The sequence below is a fragment of the Peromyscus maniculatus genome, chromosome 1 (assembly GCF_049852395.1).
Source record: "Peromyscus maniculatus bairdii isolate BWxNUB_F1_BW_parent chromosome 1, HU_Pman_BW_mat_3.1, whole genome shotgun sequence".
Classification (NCBI taxonomy): Eukaryota; Metazoa; Chordata; class Mammalia; order Rodentia; family Cricetidae; genus Peromyscus; species Peromyscus maniculatus.
In genome coordinates this window covers 182720398-182745774 of record NC_134852.1, presented here as the reverse complement: position 1 = coordinate 182745774, position 25377 = coordinate 182720398, and the positions used below count along the sequence as shown (strand labels likewise).

Below are 25377 nucleotides of genomic sequence, written 5' to 3'. Positions count from 1 at the left end.
CTCAGAATTCTCAAGCTTGAACTCCCCGAAAAGTAAAGCAGTTTGGATACCCTCTTCAGCTCAGGTAGATAGATACACACATCCGTTGCACTCTATGAAGGGAAGGCTTTCAGAGAAGCTGTGGAAATCAGGCTGGAATGTTTGTGCAGTAACTGAAGGAAATGGAGCTCACCAGCATCCTAAGTCTACAGCACTCTTCAGTAGGGCAGTTCCGGTAGGCTTGTATTTTCTTGCTGAAGACTACACTGCTCTTAAATAAACATGATTACAGGCTAGAAAAGCTACAGACTGCTCCAGGTGCTAAAAATAAAATAGTTAAAATGGAGAGACTTCAATTAGATGCGGGCTGCTCAACAATTTAACTTCCAATTGCCTTGTGGTTATTCCACAAGTGGGATTTGACCATGTTCCATTTACAGGAGACTGAAGGTCTCGGAGAAAAATAAGAAATGAAGTCCTTGTTTTCAAATCCTGATCTCTAGAAAAGTGAGCAAAAATAACCATATTTCTACTCTAATATAAATAAAATGTAGAATCACAAGTCATGTCAGAATTTTCTCCTCTCAAAATAGTTGAATATTCTCTGAGGAGGATAGCAGACTTGTATATTAGTATGCTATTTCTATCAAAATACTACAATAACAGAGGCAAGTGATTCCTTGGTTTTTGTTTACTTGTCTTGTTTTTCAGACAGTCTTACAAGGTAGGGGATGCTAGCTTTGAATTCCTCCTGGCCCCACCTCTGAAGTTCTGACATTACAATAGTCCTTAGTAAAATAAAATATATTTCTATTTTTCTTAGTTTCCACTTGTGTCAACTATATATTTATCAATCTGGGAATTTTCTAGCTCAATTTTGATAGCTTTAGAATATGCCATTATTTTATAAAAGAAACCTATTTTGACTCTTTGTGTTTTATTTGGCTTTTGATAGTGAGTTGAAAATAAGCAATGGATCACTTGATATGGTGGTGAAAGGCTATTTTTAAAGAGAACAGTCAAGTGAATAATATAGAATAAATACACATGTATAAAAAGGCAATTATGTATATTTATAGCTGGCTACCCCCAGACCTAAATTCATAGTTATTTGAATTCACATGACACTTAGATATTATTAGCAGTCAAATCCCAAGTACACTGAAATAAGGTCTAGATTACTGGGTGGGGTCTGTGAACAGAGTTTGAAGCAACTGAAATGAGTAGCCCAGTTCTGAACATGGCCTTCATGGTATGTTTGACTGACAAGATCCCCTCACAGCCTCTCTAGCTACCCTTTATACATTAGCATTGCTAAGAGCGTCAATCTTATTTGCCGTTTCCACTTTCATTTTGCTGTTTTATTGGGGGTATCTTTGCATTTTGCTATACTCAACATCTAATTACTAAGTTCTCAATATCTCTCTGTGGGTGGATATGTTTTAATATGTGTACATATTGATATTATATATAATATGAATAAAGAAAGAGCCCTAAAATAACACTAACCTGAATAATTTTTATATCCAGCTGATGTTTCAACAATACACAACTACTATAGCACTCTGGAGGTAGCCTCCAGAAAGTTATATTTGTATAGAACTTCAGACAAGCTACTGATGGTGAGGTGGCTTAGAGATTGAGAGCACTGGCCACTCTTGCAGAAGACCTGGGTTCGATTCCCAGCACCCACAGGGTGGCTCACAACCCTCTGTAACTCCAGTTCCCTCTTCTGGCCTCCACAGACACCAAGCACACACATGGTACACCTACATACATGTAAGAAAGATATCCATACACATAAAATAAAATGTTTTTAAATTGCTAAAAAAAATACATTTCTAAACTTAAATTCTCCCTCCTACTTTATTTTTCAATTGTGAACATCCATTCAGTTACCTAATATAAAAATTAAGGTTTAATCAATATTGTTAATTTTTCTCCTTTATCCATCTAAGATATTGCTCATGGAGTGAGGGTTTTAAATTACCTTTTTGTTTTTGTTTCTACTGTTGCATTTTGTCTCATTTGGAGCATTGATGTCACCTTCCAAGTGAGTTTTTTTTTTTCAGCTAAAAAACAGCATTTTAATTTCTGAAATCCACAGAGGCCATGTCTAACAGAATAAAAGCCTGAGGAAGAGGGTTTAGTATCCCAAGATTTTCACACAAAATAAAATCAGAAATTTGCCCCACATATGCCTAAAATCAGCATGATTTTCTATATACAGAAACACCTAACCTAAGAACCAATAATTGCAATAAATATGGCGAATTGATGGCACAGTGAGAGCACGCATCTTTTTGACAATGAACAGAATTCCCATAAACACACAGCAAAGAGAAAACACAGAGAAATGTGGCATCTGCTATGATTGCTCAGCTATTTACCAACTGTTTTCTTTTTCATTTATTTATTTATTTATTTATTTTATTTTACAATACTATTCAGTTCTACGTAACAGCTTGTTCTCCCCCTTCCTACCCCCCTCCCCTTCCCCCCAGCCCACCCCCCATTCCCACCACCTCCAGATCAAGGCCACCCCCAAGGACTGAGATCGACCTGATAGACTCAGTCCAGGCAGGTCCAGTCCCCTCCTCCCAGATTGAGCCAAGCGTCCCTGTATAAGTCCCAGGTTTCAAACCTGGATCAAGAACAGAGAGGGAGAACAAGGAATAGGAGACCATGGTAAATGAAGACCACATGAGAAAAGGAAGAAACAAAGTGCTAAAGAGGCCCACAGAAATCCACAAAGATATCCCCACAAAAGACTGCTGGCAATGGCCGAGAGACAGCCGGGACTGACCTACTCTGGTGATGGGATGGCCAAACACCCTAATAGTTGTGCCAGAAACCCCATCCAAGTACTGAGGAATCTGGATGCAGACATCCACGGCTAGGCCCCAGGTGGAGCGCTGGGAGTCTAATTAGCGAGAAAGAGGAGGGTTTATATGAGCGAGAATTGTTGAAACCAAGGTTGGATAAAGCACAGGGACAAATAGCCAAACGAATGGAAACACATGAACTATGAACCAAAGGCTGAGGGCCTCCCAACTGGATCAGGCCCTCTGAATAGGTGAAACAGTTGATTGGCTTGATCTGTTTGGGAGGCATCTAGGCAGTGGTACCACGTCCTGGGCTCGCTGCATGAGATAGCTGTTTGAAACCAAGTGAGTTCTTGATTTCAGTCTTCTCCCTCCACATGTTTACACTAGCTGAAAATCGACATGAGTTGGTGTGTGCACACCAACTCCAGTCTAATCCCCAACTTCTCATTTTTATTTCCCAACGTTTTGGTACAATTCTTGCATCACTCTCCCATGCCTCTGTCTTCCCCCTTACTGCTCTGTCATCCAGAAGTGACTTCCTCCACTAGCTGGGTCAGTTATCTCTCTGTTCACCATTTCTCCTCAGGTGTCTCTGTGAGAGAGGCTTTCCTTCAGTCATAGGAAATTAGTTATCCCACTCATTCTGACTAGCAAACTTTTCTAAACGAACATGAAAGCAAAGAAACTTTATCTGTTTGGCTATTGCTAAGTGGTTGCCTTATTTGTGTATGGTCCACTCTGTTGGATACCAGTAATGGCTAAAACTCACATAATAGTGGTAGGCTGATATCTGACTATTTGGTGTTTACACATATATCCTTAGGTCTTGATCTGTTAAGTAAATTTAGTTACAGTTTATTTGTATAGGAATTTAAGATACAGAGAGAACTTCAGACAAATAACTGCAGATTTAATTTGACAGTAGCTTTAAGGTTCTAATATTTGATTTCCAATCTGGCACACCAATGAAGGCAAAAGACAGAGCCATGTAATTTCAAGGCCTCTCTTTATGGCCCACCCAGCAAGGCCATCAGTACCGTTTCCCAAGGATCAGCGCTCAGAATGGTAAAGTGAATTCTTATTTACATTCAAAGTGCTCAGAGTCCAGCCTAGATATGAAGTCGTGGAAGAGGATCCCTTCCAGTGGGAGGCATGTCAAAGGATTTTTTAGTCCTTTAAAATTTGCCACCAAGTCAGACATTTTACATCAGTAGCATGTATGTGATGATGTTGCAATGGTGTAGTAGCTGGCTGTCTACATACCAGGCTAAACTCTTTCAAGCCTAATGGCTCTACAGCATTCAGCTTTGTTTTCCAGCGTGCAAAACTGTCCGGTTTGATGCTGTTGTTCCTTGCCCTGCCGGAAGAGGGGGAAAGTGCAGCCCAGTCATAGGGTGTGACATTATGTATGAAACCCTTGGGCTGCCGTTCTTCAATTCTAAACACCAGCGAGACGTGACTTTAGTTCTGTGACTTTCACCACCCCCACATGAGCCTTTTTGTCTGTGTTTAAAGCCCAGAGCCTGTAAAAAATCTCCTCCCTCCTCTTTTCAGTGGTTCTAGATTACGAGCTCTGAAGAGCAAAATCAAAGTCAGAAATTCTCTACCGTCTGATTCTGATGAGCAAAAATGGAGTCCGGATTAAAGAAAGAGAAATTTAAAGAACAGCGACTAAGCAGCTAGCTTTAAAAGAAAACTTGTTCCGGAAGCTAAATAAGGCACCCTAGGGAAGAGACATTGGCTGTATTCACTCAGGAACTGCTGGATGATGCATGTAGTTTGGTGGCTGCTACTCTACCCTGCAAGTTCAGTTGTTTGTTTGTTTGTGTTTGTTTTGTTTTTAGCTAAGTTAACAAAAAATAATTTATTGAAAGTTAAAGATGTTTTGTACAGACTCAAAGAGGTCATTGTTGTTTTTTTTTTTTTCAAACCTAGGAAGATTTAGAAATCAGGACATATGCAAAAGGCTATAAACTGAGGATCTCGAGCCCCACAACCCATGTAATTCAGTGCAAAAACAAAATCTTAGGAGCAAGGAGTTCAGTTGGTTAAATCAAAGGTAATTTTCCAACCTTTAGAGGGAAGAGGACAAGGCACTTAATTGCACCATTTCTCTCTTTTTAAAATGTATTTGATTTTATTTATTGAAAATAGATTCTTTTCTCATATAATATATCCCAAACACAGTTTCCCCTCCCTCTACTCCTTCCAGCTCCCATAACCTTCCCTCTTCTCCACATCTACTGCCCTCAATTTACCTTCAGAAAAAAGACCTCCAAAAGATGAAAGCCCCTCTTCTGAAGGGTTCCCTGATCTCCAATGGGAGGGATCCATTGGAGACCTACAATTTAGACTCTCTTTCTCCACAATGTCTGGCTTTACTCAAGCATTTTGTATTGCTTATTTGATCATATATAAAAGAGAGGGACCAAATATATTAATCTAGAAGCTCAATTGTAGCTTTTATATTTCCATAGACAAACAGAAAAATATCATTTTAGCAGACACTTGGAAAACAGCTTATGGTGTTTCCATCATAAATGAACTGACTCTCCCTCCATGTCACATCCCACTTGATTTCAACATTGAAATTTCCTAACAATCAAATCATGATCTGTAAAGGATGAAGTTAGTTCCTTTCTTCTTGCTCTGTCTGACATTCACATAAAGTTAAAGAGTTCACATGGAGTTAAAGAGAGTCTGAATTAGGAAGCTTTACCAACTGCATAGCTGTGGTTTATCCACTTGTCATATCTACAACATCTACAATGTTCAGAGCTCGACAATTGAGTGCCAGATATTATCCTGTCCTTCATAATTCTATTTTAGCAATATAAATCCATCACACCACATTTTAAATTTTCATGTTCCCATCTTGCCAATTTAAATAAAGATATACTCTTTTAAAATCTTCATACATACTTTTATTATTCATTCAATTTTGATTCTAACCCACTATCTTTGATACAGGGTTTTATTATAAAAGCCATTGTACCCTTTTGAATTATTTCTACTTCTTTGTATTTTAATGCAGTCCATACTTACCTCTGGATCAGTCTCTAAGAAACAGGATTACATGACTTTATTAACTTTAAAAATTGTGTGTGCATGCATGTGTGTCTAGGTATGTGTGCCTGTGAGTATGTGTGGGTACCTGTGCATGTGAGTGTGTGTTTGTGTACATGAGTGTGATATGTATGTGCATGTGAGTATATGTGTATGTAAGTATGTGTGTACGAGAATATGTATACACAAGAGTGCATGTGTATGTGATATGTATGTGCATGTGTGTGTGCTATGAGTGTGTGTGAATGTGGTTGCATCTGAGCCACAGAGTGTATGTGGAGATCAAAGGACAACTTTGAGTGTTGGTCCTTGCTTTCTACCTTATCTGATAGAGTCTCTTGTTACTCAACACTGACTATGCCAGGCTAGCTGGCCTACACTCCTTTGGGGCTTTTCTTATCTACACCTCCCATCTCACTTTACCTGTTCTGGGATTACATATACTTTCACTACTGTATCATTCTTCCTTTACCTGGGTTCTGGGGATCCAAGCCCTATACCTCACATATGTGTAGTGAGTGCTTTGCCCACTGAGCCATATCCCTACTTCCAAGCTTCAGCTAGACTTCTATATCATTACCCCAGTATTTGCCGAATATACCTTGTCATTTTAACCAAAGTTGGCAAGTAATTTTTTCAAGGACCTTCTGAGTCTTTCTTATTTATTCCCTTTGCTCTTTAAAAAAATGTGTATTTCACATCATTTCCTTATTTCTCAAGCACAAAACTTCTGTATATCTACACATTTCCCATAACCAAAGGGATAGCTCCTTGACCCAACATGATACTTTATCTGTGTATAACATCTGTCCTTTTTGTTTCTTTGGTGTAAGTAGCACAAGCCTTGGGTCTAAATACACCTTGATACACTTGCTATGTGACCCTTGGCAAGTACTCAAGCTTCACAGACTCATGGATTTGCCTGCACAATGAGAAGTAAAATGATACCTAAGAAAGATATTGTAAGGACAAATATAACAAATTTTACAGCAATCTGTCTTGTCCAGAAATGGCTTAGAAATGAGCATTACTGTCAAATATTAAATGAAATCTGAGTGAAAAATAAGTAATTAAATATGGGTCATTAATTGTTAAGTTGGGTGTAAAGACTAGAAAAAAAATCATCACTTGAGACATTAACTTTCACCAGCAGTTAGGCACCTACTACTGTACTAAGAATGACTACATTGTGTAGTCTTAGAGGCTTTTCTACACAAATAACCAAGAGATGATGGTTACTGTGAGTCTACAATAGAAACATTTAAAAATCAGAGCAGAAAATAAGTACCCTGTGCTTGCCAGCTGTCAGCAAAATGTTAACGGGCTTGAATATTTCTTGGTTTCTGTTTTAAAAACTTGAGGGCTAAAGTACTAAAATTTATGTCCCCCAAACTAAACATAGAAAGACACAAATAACAGTGCAAATGTTTGGGCTGTCTAATTCATGCTACTTTGGCTGACAGAACTTGAGGAAATAGATGGTGATGTTCTGGGCCGGTTTTGATCATTGGTGCGTCCTGTATTAGGCAAGTGTGAGACGGGGCATCACAAAGGGCTGCTCTGGTGAGGAAAGCTGGACCTGTGCGTCATCCATGGTTCAGAATTTGACGTGAATGTGGCAAATGAAATGTCCCCCGGGAGAGAGCACATCTCTCAGCAAAACGAGTTCTGAGATGATGGCACTTGCACGGGGCGGCGGTCATCATTCCAAACACGAGGCAGACAAACTGATCAGGGGAACTCGGGAAACAAGCAAAGGAGGACTCCCTCTGGCTCCAGAACGGGGCTGAGTCTACAATGAACCGGGGAAAGTCCAGTGAATGATTTACTCGGGCTCCCTTTCCTCCCATTTAGCCCTAACACTTTCATCTCTGGTTTCTGGGTCAAACTGTGTTTTCTGTAACAATTCTACCCAGCGGTTTTTCTTCCTGTCCCCTCAGTTCATTTAAAGACTAATCGCTTTTTATAAGAAGCATTCATTAGGCACTGGTCATTCTTAAAGGCCAAGGCAGATTTTCATTGTAATAGATTTTGGTAAATTCTCCATCACTTCATATTCATTGTGTTCTAATGAAATATTTTATAAAATTATAAATAAAGTATAATATAACAGAATTCGACTTTTCCTTCTTTCTCTAAATTTTTAAAGGTCTTTATCTTGACACTAGGGCTGCTGAACGCTTGGTCAGCATATATGAAGTCCTGGGCTAAATCTCTACCACTACAAAAAAAAATACATATAAATAAAAAATACTAGATCCCTGCCTTTCATTGATAGATTTGATAATAGTAAACTCTTTAGAGCAATGGTTCTCAAACCCCTTTGACAAACCTCTATCTCCAAAAATATTTTCATTACAAGTCATAACAGTAGCAAAATTACAGTTATGAAGTAGCAACAAAAATAATTTTATGGTTGGGGGTCACCACAATATGAGGACTGTATTAAAGGGTTGCAGCATTAGGAAATTTGAGAACCACTGATTTAAAGGATTTTCTTACAGGAATGTTTAAGAAAACTCATGCACCCTTCCTGAAACCTCAGTATCATTCTATCTACCCCTGTCATTATTTTTAAGGCATTGTCTTTCTTACTATGTGCCAGTAGATATATAGATATATGTTGGATATTCCACAGGATGCTTGGAGCAGCGAGGCTGGAAAATGACAAGCTTTCACAGAAAAAAAAAAATCAGAGCTTTCAGAGGAACCATGTAACTTAGTCAGGAGTCTAGAAGAATGTATAGGGAAAGATAGCCCAGAGGATGGGACTCACTGCAGAGGTCTCAAATAATTAAGAGGCATAAAAAGAAAGAAGGTCAAAGAAAAACACAGGAAAGACCCCAGAACAAGTAAGTCTGAAAGGTTTGAAGGGACTCTGTCAATAGTCAGTGAAGGCTGGAAAAATCTGGAGTGTGCATGCTGAGAAACTGGATGGGTTGTTCACCAGAAGCTGGTGGTCAAGAGATCTGGATTTTGGAGTTAGCAGGTTACATCTCACCTTGAAGAAAACTGAGTAACAAGCATTTGAAGGGAAGGCTGAGAAACTTCAGGATATATAGAAGGCAGCTCATTAGACCAGCTCATGAAGAGCAGGAGCCTGGCAGGGAGAGGCCTCTCAAAAAACCAATAAACAGATTACATATTTTTTTTATTTAAAAAAAAAAAAGGTCCTTTTTTTCCTTTCACCCAATAAACATGGTTTTACTTAGGTTCAATCTTTCTATATTTAGGAACTGTTACTTTTGCTCAATGATGGTTACTGAGTTCTAAACTTTGGCCTTTGATTCAGGATTCTTCACTCAATTTTGTATTCAATGAGAACCTGCAAGATCCTGTCAGGGATCTAAGAGCTGTTCCAGTCACTGGGTAAAAATTAATGAGAGTGAAAATGTAACCAGGAATCTCTGCTAGACTCTAACTCTGGCTGTTTTAGACTAGTCACATTGTTTTGCAGTGTCTGTGTCTAAGGGAGGTCCCAGCACCCACAAAGCTAAGGAGGCAATAGTAAAGCTCTTTCTCATCTTTATGGAGCAGAGACTGTTTCTGAGAAAGGTCTAGAATTGACCAAGGCCATTCACCTAATTATAGGTAGAGTTTGGGCCTCCAGGCCTGGTATGTCTCAGATAAAGATCAAATCGGTAGGAATTTGCCTTGCTGGGGAATAGCTTGAATTCTTAAGAGGAGGAATGGACATGGTATCTTTCAGATGGTTCAGCAAGATAAGGGCTGCCGGTTTCTCCTCGTCCCCTGGACAGGACAGACACTATCTCAGACTTTCGGAGACATGTTCCGTAAATCAAACACACCCATCCTCTTCACATACTGTGCCCCTATCTTCAGCTCCTAGGGAACAGAGTGGCCTCGTCTGCACAATACAGACAGCTGGGCTAGCCGATCCTTTGATGGTGGGTTTGAGTACAGAAGAAAGCAGAAAAGCGATTACAGCAAGACCACAGGAGGGAGAATGGGGCACTAAAGAGAATGGGGGCGTTAGACTGAAACAGAAGTTGATCTGCAACAACTGCCATTTAACACTAGGGATTTTATATTTCAGGGCAGTTTTCACAATGTCTGACCTCTTTCTACCCAATTCTGCTTTCCAAAAACATATTGTACTTGGCTAAATTCTATTTTCATGTCTATTTTACTCTTGGTGACCTTACAGATTAGTTAATATATTTTGTGACCTACATTCCCCGGGTTTAATCCTTGTCTGGCTGTTCTCCTAGCATGCATTCACTCTTGTATTGTCAAAGAAGTCTAGCAATAGATGAGATATTTCTTTCCCAGTAACAATTCTTTGTATATCGAGATGATATTTTCATCCTACCAACATAATGAATAAAGTTACCACCCTGGACTTCAAGGCAAATCTTCAGCTTATACATTAAATTTCATCCTTTTTTTTTTTCATTTATTTTCTTCTCCCCCCACCCACCCAATCATTCTGAATAAATGTGAGGACCTGTCAAACAAAAACGAACACACACAAGTAAGACAAACAGCTAGTCAGTCAGTATATATAATCCTGTCTAGACTCTGAGTGACATTCATGAGAGTTGGTAATTAAATACAGAGTGAAACGTTGGAATCAAACACTAGTAATCATTTGAACAGAACTCTTGGCCAAATCATTAATGTTGCAGTGACAAATAATGATACTGAATGGATTTTTATATGACTTTTCATAAAGAACTTGGTGTAAATGTTGCATGAACGTAGATCCAGCACTGGGTCTAGGGCTGCTTTCTAGTTGCCTGGAATTCTTCAGGATTATTTTATTACTTACAGAGGAAAAAGGAGAGATTCAGTAAGAGCAACTTAATGTCATTCGGAAGAAGGCTTCTCCTTCAGAACGAAGACAATGCTATCACTCATCTTTCAAGCACATGGCATCCCTTTCTTCCTCCTTATCTAGGGGCTTACCAAGTCGGTTTTCTTCTTGCCCCATCCGTCTCTTAACTCTGTCTCCTCTTTGCTCTCTTCTTTGACAAAGCTCCTTTGCTGATTAGGCATCTTTTTACTGATTTCGTTTAACTTCTTTGCCACCATACCACTTTGTTCCTGGAATTTCCACTGACTATAAAGCATCTCATAATGTGTCCTTCCTTCTAAATGAAATTTAACCGTCTGTGTTAGGTCCTTCCAGGAAGCAGGGACAGAGGTGTCCATTTGGCCTGCCATGCTCTATGTTCTTAATTCCACAAGAAGGCTGTTGAATATTTTAGAACTGCATATTAGTATCTGAATATATATGATTTAAATTTTGCGGATGGTCCTTGATTGCCAGTGACCTACCTACTAGTCACATTCTGTATGTAACATTAACTGTAACAGCTGTCCAGGTAGGGAGCATTACATACTTGTCAGCATGAGGAGCTGCACGCAGATCTTTCAAAGGACTGTCTTTTCCTCCGAATCACTCTGTCTGTCATTGATAACCTTTTATTCCTAAACTGTTCACTTCTTTCATGTTTTTCAGTGAGATAAGCCTCTTTATACGGGTTCTATTATCTCCCCAGGGTTTCCCAGGCGAGGGGGAGCTGCTTTGCCCTCAGTATGGTTCCCAGCTCAAGGATGGTTTCAGGCCACATGTACCCCTGGCAATGGACCAAGAGTCAACCCCAATTGGTTTATTTCTTAGCTACATTTAAAAGGATTTTTTCATTTACTACTCTTGACTACTTTTAAATGTAAGAGCATAATTACAAATGGCAAAAAATAAGGTGTAAGATAAAGACTTTTTTTTAAAGAAATTAGTAAAGGATTTAAACTGTCTCAAAAGACAAATCCCCCAGACACAGGAAGTGGCAAGGCCCTGGAAAATGACAAGGGTCAAGGACAGGGAAGCCTTAGAAAGGAGGTAGAAAATTCCAAACGATCCCCTCAATTCTTAAGATCTCTAAGATTCCTCCCTTATAGTCTTTTCATTTTCAATCATAAATCTGACCATTCTTGAGCCCAGTAATGTGATTTCAATAAATCTTTATAGTAATTACACAAATGCTCTTATTCTCATTTTTGACATAGGTAATAAACAGGTTACATAATTTGCCTATTAGTAGGTATGGTGATATTTTACTTGTGCTGAAATGTGGTGATATTTTATTTGTGCTTTAATAAATAACGTTTGCCTGGAGATCAGAGGAAATAGCAAGTCACTTTAAGTAAACAAAGAAGTCAGACAGTGGTAGCACACGCCCTTAATCCTATCACTTAGCAGGCAGGGTCTCTGTGTATTCAAGTCCACACTAGGAAATAGAGCTAAGCATGGTGACACACACCTTTAATACCAGTACCAACCAGAGTTCTGGAGGCCTGTACAGACAGAAAGTGACAGAGCTGGCAGGGAAAAGGAAGTGATGTGGCTAGACAGAGAGCAAATCAACTGGCAGAAAAGCAAGGCATATAAGCCTGGGTAGACAGGAAGTCACTCTCTTGAAAGCTACAGAGTGGGTGAGGTAAGGTTGGCTGGTGGCTTTCCCTATTTCCCTGATCTCTCTAGGGCTGTCAGCCCTATATTTGGCTCCATGTTTTTTTATTTAGTAAGACCATTTAGAAACTTGTCTACAAGTAGGAAGAAAGAGAATTTAAGTGTGTGGCTCATTCACATGTGGTTGCATGCAAATGGAAGCTGGAGGTCAACACTGGTTGTCTTCCTAAATGGTTCCTCCTGTTTTTCTTGTTGGCTTGTTTGTTTTTGAGACATGGTCCCTCATTGAACCTACTGGCTAGCCTTGCTTCTCCAGCCTAGAAAGTACAAATGCACATGGCTCTTTCTGGCTTTTTATATGAACGCTTGGGGTCTGAACTCAGGTGCTCATGATTGCTTAGCAAGTGTTTTACCCACTGACCCACTTAGCCAGCTTCAGACACAGAATTTGAAACTAAATCTCTTTAACTTGAGAAGTTAAGGCTCTTAGCCATTACCTAAGTTACTTTTTCTAAAGGCTCCTATATATCTACTATCTACCTCTAAAGATAAGAGTATGAATTGAAGGTTATCACTAACTTCAAGAAATATCTAGACTAAGAAGGCAAGTATACAAGAGAAGAATGTTATATGATCAAGAGTTGGTATAAAGAATAAGCCCAGCATTCTAACTACATTGGTTGATTGTCAAAGGTTTGTTTGTTTCTGTTGTTTGTCCTGTGATCTACTTTTTAAACTCACACCTAAAAAAATTGATTGGCCAATCTTCCTCTGGAAAATATATGAGACTAGCTCTTTCATGAACATTTACACATGCGCACGCACGCACGCACGCACGCACGCACACCATAGCTGCTGATGAAAGGAAGAGACAATCCTAGAAGGAAGTGGAAAAAGATGCATTTATACAAAATAACCTTAAATGTTAAGTTTAAGCAAGAGATAACGTGTTTTAAACCATTTCTTTTCAGAAAAAAATGTATCTCTCCACAAGGAACATGCACCTCTGGCTGTACTGCGGGGCCATGATTAGAAGAGGTGAGATGTCAAAGTTTAGTCCATAGTTACTCATCTCTAGATTGTGTATTCACATTCTATAATAAATAAATATTCTTTTTGTGACTTGAATGACATGAAATGGAGTAAAGTGAAATTTTTTTCAAGTCAAATAAACCCCACTGTATCAAATTAAAAAAAAATGAATTAAAGATAAGAACAGGAGACATGACTAATATAAATGTTCACTGATAGAAACAAATTGAAAATACAGTTAATTGGATGTGAAGAGATGGCTCAATAGTTAAGAAAAATGGATGTTTTTCCAGAAGCCCTGGATTCAATTCACAGTATTCACATGACAGTTCACAACTGTCTCTAACTCCAGTTCCAGGAGGTTCAATGTCCTCCTCTGGCCTCTATGGGCATCAGACACACACACACACACACACACACACACACACACACACACACACACACACACAAACACAGTGTACGATGTACATGCAGATTAAACACCCATACACATAAAAAAATAAATACAAAATTTGAAAAAGGTAGTACACAGTTGAGATTGAGCTTAGGAAAAAATAGAAAGTGTTTTATGTCTCTTCTTTTGCTGTTGTCCAAAGAGGAAAGTACGTACTAGCTTTGAGAGGGGAAATATTTGTCACATATAATTGATGAATGGTTGTGTCCAGTGCTCACAACTTTGTAAGATGTCTCATGTGTTAGACACAAACAACATTACTGGAAGATAAGCATTATTATGTTAGTTTTCCAGGTACAAAAACAAAGGATCAGAGATGTCACTATCTTGTGTAAGGTTGTAAAACCACTGGCAAATCTAATTGTCAAATCCAGCTCTTTGGGATATATTTATTTCCTTGTGCTACTATTGTCAGAGCTCTATAATCTGTGTTTATTACACTGAAATTCCACAGTATTTGAAAATACATAAATGTGTACTTTCCATTCTGGAAGTGTGTAGCCAAAATCCGTGTTTCTCCTTTAAGGAGTGAGAATGGTGGTCAATAGTGACAATGTCACCTCAACTGAAATGTTTGTTTCCTGCTAGGCAAAGGTAGAGAGACCTCAGTTCAACTAGTTAAAGAACTTATGCCAGGGCAGAGTTTTATGCTGTTTGTACAGAAACAATCGCAAAGTGCTTGATATTTGTGATTTGTTTTCTGTGAATCCAATATTTTAATTTCCTACAGAATTGACCAAAACTCAGCAGGGTGGCTCTTAACCATTTCTATTTCCCAAAGACAAAACGAAGGTTTTCCAAAACACGAAGATGTAATTGTACAACACAAATACAAATAACTTCTGGGCCTGGCCTACAGAGCTGTGAATGAAAAATGGAAAGGTGCTTTTGTTTCCTTTAATTTTTTTTCTTTTCTGATGAGTTTCATATGGCTGATTTAAGTGGGTCTCCGTAGAACAGAAACTGTTGTAGGTCTGTATGCCAAGATGCCAGGCTACAAAATAATAACAAATATGAACATTTAGCTTAGAGGACAGTAAGTAGTACAGAAAAACCTTATGATTCTGGGGTAAACAAAACAACACCGAAAAAATAAAGAAAGAAAAATGTTCCCAAAGTATTCCTTACCCCACTGAAGCTAGTGAACGTGTGCTTTCACTAGTAAAATTTCCACATCTGCACTATTTCCATTCACTGAGCAAGCTGTGATCAGAATGATCCCCTCCAAACAGAAAGCATGCTCTTCAACAGTTTCCCCCACTCAATTACAAAGCTAAATATGAAACCGTCAACCCTGATCCCCCTGATGACGACTTTCCCAACAAGACATAGCATCCATTCAAAGAGCTATCTGAAGAGATAATGCTGTGGATAGGCTTAGATACAGACAATAAAGAACTCGGCCCATAGCTTTTGCCATGTATTGTTCGAGTTAATATTTAGCAAACTCCCTGCAGGCACGGGACTTTCTTGTGTTGTTTGGCGCTGTTTTCCTAGTCTACAGAATGGCACCCACTGCTTGTCAGCTTCATTCAGTGTCTGCTGAAGACCTGAGTGAGGAGCACTGAGCCAGACGGGAGCGTGTAAAAGACAAATGGAAGACAAGTTTGAGTGAACAAATGGGTGGAGGCTGAACTAGCCAGAGGAGAGGCGGTGGTGACGGGAGGGATGACAATGGCCTAGAGAGACTGTCAGGAAAGAACAGTGGCTGTGCATCCCTCTCCACTTTGATGATAAACACAAGTCCCCAACATCTTGCTGTTTAGCCCAACTCTAAATGAATGCAGTGCTTTCCTTACAAGGTAAGCAAATTGGATCAGGAGGAGACAAGGTCTCATCTCTCCAGTACACCTAGGGAATGGGCTACTGGATGTGGTGATATATTGTGTCCCCCAATATATTGTGCACCCTAATAAAGCTTAGCTGAGGATCAGAGGAAAAAGCCAGCCACTGCAGTAAACATAGAGGCAAGACAGTGGTAGCACACACATCTTTAATCCTAGCACTCAGGAGGCAGAGATCCATCCAGATCTCTGTGAGTTCAAGGCCACACTGGGAACAGAGCCAGGCATGGTGGCACACACCTAAAATTCCAACACTTGTTAACCATAAAGGTCTGGAGGTCTGTACAGACAGACAGGAAGTGATGTAGCTGGGCGGAGAGAGGAAGTGAGATGGCAGAACAGAAAGGCATATAGGCGTGGATGTACAGGAAGTAGGTCTCTCTGGGAGCTGAGGAGTTGGTGAGGTGAGGTTAGCAGTGGCTTGTCTTATTCCTCTGTTCTCTCAGTTTTAACCCCAATATCTGGCTCCAGGTTTTTTTTTAATTTTTAAGACCATTTAGCAATTTGTCTTACAACTGGGAAATGTGTCTTGTTATCAAACTCGAGATATCCCCCTACCCCTTCTGTCTAAATTTGCTATGTCACAGAGATCCGATATAAACACATGGTATCCTAAGAAGTTAGCTAGTAGTAGTATCACATTGTGAATCCTCTCACTGTAGGGGAAACAATGACTTGATTCTTCTTGTTACATTGTTTCTTCAACTGTGTTGTCCTGAAATGACCTAGGAAGCACCAGCATATCATATTAGACCATATAATCCTGTATGCCCAGAGTGCAGTCATTATAGGAAGTGTGGGTCATTCATCTCTGAGTTTAGTTCTTTCTCAAGTCCTATCTGCTTCATAATTACACAGCTAAAACCACGGTGATGTTGCTTTCATCTGCCTTTGTTTCTGTCTATAATAAGCTTTAGTAGCAGCTGCATTATCCTGTCTTGACACCGAGCATGTAAGTTTAAGCTGCAGTGTCCATTCATTAGTTCCCTTCCCTTGTCGCCCATCTTTTTGTATGGCTTGTGTCTCTCCATTCTACCCCTGCTGCCAAAAGTGTAGCTAAACTTGCCATTGTTTGTTTGGGCTTATATTCTGAGCACAATATTTATCCAGAAGCATATGGCTCTGTGTTTTGAGGCTTTGATATTATTTTTTTGGTTTTAATACTGTACTATTAGGACATTAAGTGACATAGACTTCTCAGAAATATATGTATTTGATTATTCCTCTTCCCTCCAACCCCTACTAAACATTAATATTGATGATTGAGATATTTGACTGTTTTGTACATTTAATATAAAGTGGTATTATACCATTTATAGGCATTCAGCTTTGTGTTTTTCATTTATCATATTATCTTGAGATTTAGTCCTTTGTAGAATGTATTTAGGGTTTAGTGTTCTGTTCTCTGCAATTATTACAGTTTTTAATCTATCTGAAAGTTAAACATTGGGGCTATTTTCAGTTTAAGTCTGTTATGAGTTATACTACTGTGAAAAATACATTTACAAGTTTTTGTGTAGACATGTATTTTTATTTTTATTGTGAATGTGCTTAGAAGTGTAATTGCTGGGTTGTGTGGTAACTTATAGTTAAATATCTGAGTACTGCCAGACATGCAAAGTGGTTGCAACTCTTTCTATACATTCCAACCATGTTGTAAGAGTCCTTGTATCATCTAGGGATGGGGACTTGTGAGTTCCCCTATCCCTGGTGGCATGTGGACTGGTGTGGCTATTGTATGAGTCTGGTTTAGGCAACTATATTGTTGAGATTTCATGGGTGCTGCTCCATGTCATGTCTAGAAGATGTTATCGTACAGCAGGAATCCAGGTTCTCTGCTCTTACATTCTTTCCCCTGCTTCTTCTGAAATGTTCCCTGAACCTTTGGTATAGGGTTGTATTGTAAATGTGCTAATTGGGTCTACACAAATTTTCCAGTCCCAAGCAGTTAGCCCTAAACCCATGTACACATGAGCAACTCTAAATAAACTCAGCTATGAATGTATAACACTAACAATTATGCAAAGGAGGTCATGAATCTGAGAGAGAGTAGGGGAAGGAGATTGAGGTGAGAGGTGGAAATGGTGTCAATAAAGTGTACCCATATATGAATTTCTCAAAAAATTAAAAGAAAAACATCTAGTTTGGGGCCAGTCATATGGCTCATGGGGTAAAGGGAGAAAGGAACTTGCTACCAAGCATTATCCCCTGACTTCAATCCCTGACACTCATATGGCGGGAGGGGAAAATCAACTCTTACAAGTTGTGTTCAGACTTACACACACACACACACACACACACGCACGCACACACACACACACACACACACACACACACACACACACACACACACACACACTCACACACACCAGAGGGGGGAAGAAAGGGGGAGAGGAAGAGATAGGATGGGGAGATATTAAGCTCTAATTCACATCCTTACTAATGTTAGGTTTTTTTTTTAATTACAGCCATTTTATTATGATGTTACATCCAATTAGGTTTCCCCTAATGACTAATGAGAACAAAAGTCTTTTCTTTAGCTTGCTAGCTGTTAGTGTATAAATGTCTATTTCAATCACTTCTTTTTAGGAAAATTATTTGTTTGTGGGTCTTACTGAGTTGTAAGAGCAAGCTATTATTATGTATTTGAAAATATTTTCTTTAATTCCATGATTTCCCTTTTTATTTTACCTTTAACAATACAAGAGCAAGCTATTATTATGGATTTGAAAATATTTTCTTTAATTCCATGATTTCCCTTTTTATTTTACCTTTAACAATACATTTCAACTTTAAAGTATAGATCATGTCATTTATCAACTAAAATTTTTAGTTATCATGAATTTTATTTCCTAACGATTATTTGCTTAATAAGGTTATAAAATTTTTCTCTTGTTTTCTTCTGGAGATGTTAAAATTGTATCCCCCTACAAATATATTCATTATTACCTTGAACTAATATTTTGCATACGATTTTATTCTTCTGTTTTACATTGGGTCTCCCTTTGTCCAAACATCACTTGTTAAGTAAATAATCCTTAAACCCATTTGTTGGAAACAGTTTGAGAATGCATGGCTTCTCACAAGCTTTTGGTATTTTTATATTATCCATTGAATTTATTCAAACTGCACCCTGCTCTGAAGACTCCCCCACCCATCACGTCAGGGATTACTCACACAATGTTGTCTTTCACTATCTACTTTCTATCACTCTGTGTATCAACTAAACAACGTAGCTACTTGATTTCTAGTACAGATCATGATTTCCAGGTAAGGGTCCTTACTTTGATGGCTCACAGCAAGATGTCCCCACATTTGTGTTTAAATCCTACCCATTCAAACACAATCCCATTTGAATGCAATCTCTCAAGAGGCCTTCTAACTGTGATCTGTCCTCCCATGTACGTCCATGGTCATCAATCCTTCCCGGGGTGAGTGCCATTTCCTATCTCCCATTATAATTACCTCTGAATGGGCCTTATAACTCCATTATGGAGTTTAATATTTTTGAATAGTAGGTTTGATTTGTGTTTAACCGAGATCTGTACTCTGTAGTTTTTGAATGAATGATATCACACATAGATGAATCTACCCTTGTGGGTTTAATGGTAAACTATTTGTTGACGACAGTCAGATATGTGTTATCTGAAACCAAACCACAAGAATACGCACACACACAATCACTAGCTCTTAGGAAGACAGACCAACTACCTCTTTATCAAGAGAGAATTGTTCAGTCAGATTAAAATGCATTTTCATTTACCAGAAGGGACAGACTTTATCTTGTGCTTCCTATGGGTTTGGGTTTGGAACATAAAGATCAAAGGGTTTCGCTTTCCTGAATTAATTATAATACATTTCTTTTTTTTAAGGATTTATTTATTTATTATGTATACAGAAGAGGGTGCCAGATCTCATTACAAATGGTTGTGAGCCACCATGTGGTTACTGGGAATTGAACTGAGGGCCTCTGGAAGAGCAGTCAGTGTTCTTAACCTCTGAGCCATCTCTCCAGGCCATTTCAAGAAACTTAAATGTGAAGGACATCATATTTGATTTTGGTTTGTGAATATTATCCACAGTTACTCATTTTGATATTTTGACAGAGATAAGGTAAATGTTTTAGGTTTACAGATAATTATATTTTCCTTGGCCAGTTAATATGGCTTACTTCATATAGCCACATATGGACTCACAACTTTTCATTAGAATCTATGCTCATCCATTCTTTTTCTAGAAACATCTTAATAACTTCTCCATTAGAGCCAAGAACCCACCCCCACCTTCTTTGCTCTTGAAAACACTAACTGCTTAAGTGGAGGACTTGACAAGGAAGCATTAGGGATTTGCCAGGGCGGGACGGTCTTTTCAAAAGGGAGGTGGAAATTTAGGATAATAGAGGGAGACTTAAATAGGTTGATCTGGAGACAGACAAAAAGATCAGAGCAGGGAAGGGAGGATTATAGAAGAAAGAAAGGAAGAGATGAGGCGAAGAAGAGGGTAAAGTCTCTCCACAGACTTAAGGAAGCTTTAGGCAATTACCTGAACATTGAAGGGAATTATCTGGACCACACATCTAAATGTGTTGAAGTTCCTCCATTGTGGCTAGTATCTGGTTAAAGTTTGCACAGCAAACTTGTTTTCTTGTGCTATGAGTGGCTTACAGATAAAAAAAAAAAAAAAAGAACACAGTGAAGTCTTCAAAGTCAATCTGTCCACCAAAGCAATCTGAGACCTTTTTACAGCTTTCCCATCTGTTTCCTAGACTGTCTCTAATGAAGCAAACTTCGGACATGGCATCCGTTGTTCAATTCGTGTGGCTCATTTTGTTAAGTGGACTGAGGGCACTTTGGCCCACAATTTTAACGAATACTTTCCTAACTATTTCAGCCTTCCTTTGACAATAAAAATTAACCGAGCAACTCACAGATATGTCTAGCTCTTTAATTGAATAAAGAGATTTGTGAAGATAATTCTTTGTTAGAAGGGGTATGAAAACTCTGGTGAATCACTTAGTTCTGTATATTATGATGTGGTTCAGAATCTTGAAATATTGACACAATTAAGAAATGATAGGATCGTCAGAATGTGCATTGAAACCACTAAAGAAGAAGAAGAAGTTAGAAAAGATTGATAGAGAAATACGTCACATTCATACGAGTGATGCACATTCTCCACTTCTTGACTTCTGCTTAAGTATATTAGTGTTTGGGGTCATGTGTTACTAGTTGTCTAGTTGTGTTAACACTGAGCATCAGTTTTTAGATGTCCTTTATTATAAACAAACCTTTCTCATTACATATTCAGAATACACACACACACACACACACACACACACACACACACACACACACACACACACACACGGTTTCCTGGGAGGAAAGTACTTTGTAGTTACCTGATGAAGCAATAGAACCCAGGACTTTCATGGCACTGCCAGGGTAAAGTGGATTGCCTGCCTTTCATCTTTTATATTCGAAATGGGACCCCCAGCATCAGCTTTGTTAAATCTGACACATCTTGACTTTGCCCTTTTTTAATGAATTGCAAATTCATCAGCCTAGTGGGTTTATCTTTCTCAGCACTTCCTTTTCCACATTTTAAAGGAGCTTTAATGAGTCTGTTGTCAAGAACTTTAAAAAATGTGACATTCGGTTTCTTAACAGGGTCAGTTGGATATCTTTCCTTCAACACAGAATATGCATTTATAAAACAGGAATAAATCAAATGCAATAAACATGGGCTTTCATGGTATATGAGGATGTATTTTGCAAACAAACACCATAGTAAACAAGGCAGGAAAGATTATCCCAAGCCTGCCTTTAGAATAAGCAATAACTTGTGCCAGCTATCTTTACTATTTTATTCTACTAGGAATATATTAATTTTATTAACATCAATTTACTTGAGTGGAGAACAAATACACATGCATAAGACATACAGTTCTTCTTTTAAAGAATCTTCTAAACAGATTTTCTGTTTTGTTTTTTCATGTGACCGCTGACTGAACAGTTGTTAGAATTTCATTTTTGTTGTTGTTGTTGTTGTTTTGGAAGATAAATTGTCAGACTCAGCTAGCTTTAGAAATTAGTTGTTTGGCAAATGCTGATTTAGCTTTAGTGTATTGGCTGTATATCCATTCTCAACCACTAGTCACTAAAGACTCATGTTTTCAAGCGAGGAGTTTTCTCATTGTAAGCCATCTCTCCTGCCTGCTTCCATCCAGCAGGAAACCTGCTGAAAAGACCACAATCCTTTTGACTGCAGCTTTAGAGTCTATGGCACGGGGATGCTCAGCATGGAAGGACTGCTGTGAGATCTGTTGATGCACAGGCAGTGTAACTAGTTCAAGAAAGTCAAGGAAGTTTCTCTTGTGGGTAAGAGAACTATGATGGATCTTATTTTTTTTAAGTCCACTAAAGCCCTTGCTTCAATGGAATCATGAAACAGACTAGAAGCTAACTAAAAAGATTGTACAGGAACCAGTGAGGTGGCTTAGCAGGTGCAGCCCTGAAGATCTGATTTCAGTCTCAAGGAAGCATTCGGTAAGAAGGAGAGACCGACTCCTCCTACAAGCTTGCCTTTGACATTCCTATGCACTGACATATACATACAAGAATGTAATACAAAGTATCATACATTACCACTATGTAGTATGAGCTAAGCATTATCAAATCATAAGTTTTCTCGTTCACTTCCATTAAATCACACAATTGTATTAATTATGTCTGGAGAGACTGTTCTTCAGGATGGATGCCGTGAATGCTTTATCTGTCTTGTAGGTCATTATGAAGGTCTTGACTCTTGACTAGTTATTCTGTTTAATTATGCCCATGGTTTTATAGCTTTTTAAATTTTTGTTTATTGTTTATAAAGGAAGGTTATTCCAGGTTTGCCTCACATTTTTGTTCTCTCTGCCCTCATCCTGTCAAATTCTGACATTCCAGCCCTGTGCTACCACACCAGGTTTGTTTTTATTCTGGCATATGTGAACTTACTACATAAATTTTATAATTTATGATTGTTTTTTAGGTTTCATTTTAAATCCATTATACAATTCTCTTTGAGTTTCTCATAAATTATTAACCTAAGTCCTGAATCAACATGTTGGCATTAATAAAAATTAAATTTAATATTAGATTCAATATCTTAAGAAGACTGAATAAATATAATGCCTATTTGAATAGGAGAAATTTAACTTTCTTCCAAAAATAATCTAAATTTTTTAAAAGACAAGGATGATTCAGAATTCATAATCTATTCTATGATTTAAGTGATGAGTTACACAAATAATTAAAACAAAGAATATAGCTTACTTTATGGTGCCTTAGAGCCGCCATGCTCTTGTGTTTCTTCTCATGAATAAATACATTTTATGTATTCAAGTTTATATACAAAATCTCACACATGTTTGTATGACTATTAAGAATTTAGAATAATATAATCTCATGCAATGCAATTTGCAATATGATACACATATTGTTAAGTCAATATACACACAAATATTTGTTTTACTTTTAACACCAAAGAACTTGACAAAATGAATACAACAATTACAAATGGCTATATTCTGAGATAGTTTTCTGAGTGCTATTAATATTCCTGTGAACTGAAACATGAGTGCACTGCTTATTGACAATTGGTATTGAATCTTAATATATTTATTTCTAGGGACAGGGGAGAAGGCTCCACAGGTAAAGGTATGTGCTATATACACTTAAGAACCCAACTTTGGATCTCCAGCATCCACATAACTGAAGGGTGGGTTTGGCAGCTCACCTACAATCCTGAGCAAAGGAGGCTGACACTGGGGCTCCCCATAGCATCTGACTGGCTGCACTCGCTGAATCTGTAAATTCTGGATAAAAATTCAAGACCCTGACTCAATATATAAGGTAGAGAGCAAATGAGAGAGAGATATCTGATGTCTATCCATGGCCTTCACATGGCATGCACATACATACATACACACATCCCATGAACACATCCACACACACATTCACACAAAACACACCATACATTTATATACATGTGCACACACACACACACACACACACACACACACACACACACACACAAACACACTGTGCATACATACATACACATATACAAGAACAAAAGAAAACTGGTTTCTAATTTAAAGTCTGTTATAGTTTGGATCTGAAGTATCCATCAAAAAGGTGCACATGTTGAAGGGCCACCCATGTCTCTTACATGTTTGTGCTCCATTCCTTGTCCTCTCTAGCCCCTTCTCTACCCTTTCCTCCCTTCCCTTTCTGTCCTGCGTCTTTCTTTACTACATGTCCTCCACTGTGGTGTTCCCACCAGAAGTAACCGAGTCAAATGACCCTGCATTGAAACCTCTGATGCCGTGGGTCCACATGAGCCTTTCCTCCTTTGCCTGTTTATGGAAATTTGTCACAGCAATGGATGCTGGGCCATGAAGAACCTAGAAATCATGCACTAAGATGTTTCCATAAGTTCCTAATTTTGTTGCACTAAAGTTTGCATCTTTTTGTTTGTTTGCTTGCTTTTGAAAAGAGGTCTTTAGTAAAATTTCCATCAAATTAGTTATAATGAAATACTGCAAAAATCTGGAATGATTAACAAATATAAGATGTAATTGTCATCCATTATAGATTTAAAGCTAAGTAAAAAAAGGGGGGAGGGAATTGTCACCAAAAAAAATGAGAAAGTATAATTAAAAATAATAAAGAAAACTCATTGGAAAAGAATGTGAACTCTTAGGTATGTTGGTGGCTCTATAAATAAAGAGAAAAACAAAAGACTAAGGAACTGTTTTCTGGTTTTTTTCGGGGGAGGCTGGGGTTTTTGTTTGCTTGTTTCTGTTTTGTTTTTGCAGAATATTAACCTATCATTGTAGAAGATGAAGTCAATTTGGGAAATCTCTGCTCTCTTCTTCATCTCCATGGTGAAGATTTTGTTTTATTTTGTTGTTTGTTTGGTTTTGCTTTTTGGTGTGTGTGTGTGTGTGTGTGTGTGTGTGTGTGTGTGTGTGTGTGTGTGTGTGCACATGGTTAATCAGTGTTACTGAATCTAAAGGAAAATGATTGATGGGCTTAAAGTGACTTCAATCACTGTGTCTTTATAGTTCTGAGGAGCTATAACTATAAAAAGGAGAAAAAGCAACTCTCTGGCTAGGTGATTAAAGCAAATGTCCCCAGGGAAGGGTTCAGGGACAGAGAGTGTAGAAGAGCTACAGAAAATGACACACGATCAGGACAAAGGGAGTCAGTCTTATCATGAGGAACTAGCAGGAAATCAAAGGGAAGACGTGGTTTATAAAGCCATTGATGTGTGTTCACTCAAAAGACTAGTGTCATGGAGAAGATAAGCTACAGCAGAGGGATTCTTTTATATTGAAGAACAGGATGACTATACACCCTGGGTTCTTATTGGAACCCTGCAGAGAAGATCATAAGTGCAAAGTTTGAAGTAGAAATAGATTAGTTTAAAAATTGTGTAAGTGGTGCATTTTGACTTAGTAGTTGTGCTGTTGATAATAAATAGCAAGTTTATGTTAATATAAAATACATGTTGAATTATTAGGAAACAGAGAAGCATGATTTATATGATATATTAGCTCATGAATCAGAAAATGAAGTGAGGACTGCAAGACATCAGATTAGATGCTGTGTCTGTGGATCATGAAATTGGATGGAAGAAATCCAAAATATGAAGCCACCAGTAAAGAAATAAAAGCATTGGAGAAAATAA

At 38.3% G+C, this 25377-nt stretch overlaps 1 long non-coding RNA gene across 1 annotated transcript; it reads left to right on the top strand.

The window, feature by feature from the left end:
* Positions 1-19: 19 nt before the first annotated feature.
* On the top strand, positions 20-25377 carry LOC121826890 (uncharacterized). Its single transcript, XR_013048102.1, has 3 exons — positions 20-214; positions 21869-22016; positions 23311-25377. It is a non-coding gene; the product is annotated as an uncharacterized LOC121826890 (long non-coding RNA).